This window comes from Capra hircus, chromosome 19, assembly GCF_001704415.2.
Source record: "Capra hircus breed San Clemente chromosome 19, ASM170441v1, whole genome shotgun sequence".
Taxonomy (NCBI): Eukaryota; Metazoa; Chordata; class Mammalia; order Artiodactyla; family Bovidae; genus Capra; species Capra hircus.
The window spans coordinates 20,412,783-20,413,649 of NC_030826.1; positions in this window are offsets into that span (position 1 = coordinate 20,412,783).

Genomic DNA, 867 nt, shown 5'->3' on the forward strand with positions numbered 1-867 from the left:
CACATCTGCCAGGCTCAGAGCCCTCCTCACTCACGGCATCGTCCTGCTCCTCACAGCAGCTACGAGGCCTGAACAAGACATCCTCCCCTTCTACAAGACACCCTCCACTCCTTCTGGGCAGGCCCCCCAATTATCCCACACTACTCTCACCAGGAGCCCTGAACTTCCAGGGAGAAATCATTTTACCTGTTAGTGTGTCTTGGGTTTGAGAGACTGCTAAGGGCCAAAAGCAGTATATCAATAGTAAAACAAACACACACACACACAAAAAAAACAACTTTTGGCTCCAAATTTTAAAAAGAAAATTGCAAAATTAAAATGAATAAATATTAAAATAGCACAGCTATAGGGAGCTTCATGTCTACTAGGTGACTATATAATTGAATTCAACTCTTACATAGTTATATTGGGTTGGGCAAAAGCTTCATCTGGTTTTTCCGTACCATCTTATGGAAAAACTCAAAATTTTTGTCCAACTCAATACATATAAATATGATATAATAAAGATTTCTGAGCACACAGTGAGCTATTTTCTTTCTTTCTTTCTTTCTTTCTTTCTTGCTGAACCACTTAAAAAAAATAGAGTTCAGAAGTGTCATAATCCTTAATTTTTAAACATCGACAACAAATGTATACCCCGTATGACAAGGGAGGTGCATTTTGATGTGTTGATATGATACGAGGTCTTAGGAAGATCCTGGGGTGGCAAGAGGAACCTGGAGAAGAGCAGGGGACAAGAACTCACACAGACCTGTCCTCACATCCCATCTGCTCTGAGAGCAAGTCCGCAGCAGCAGGGCCTGCACTGACAGCCTGGCCCACAGCAGCGGGGCCTCCCTGGATTTCTGTACCCCAGGTTTAAACAAA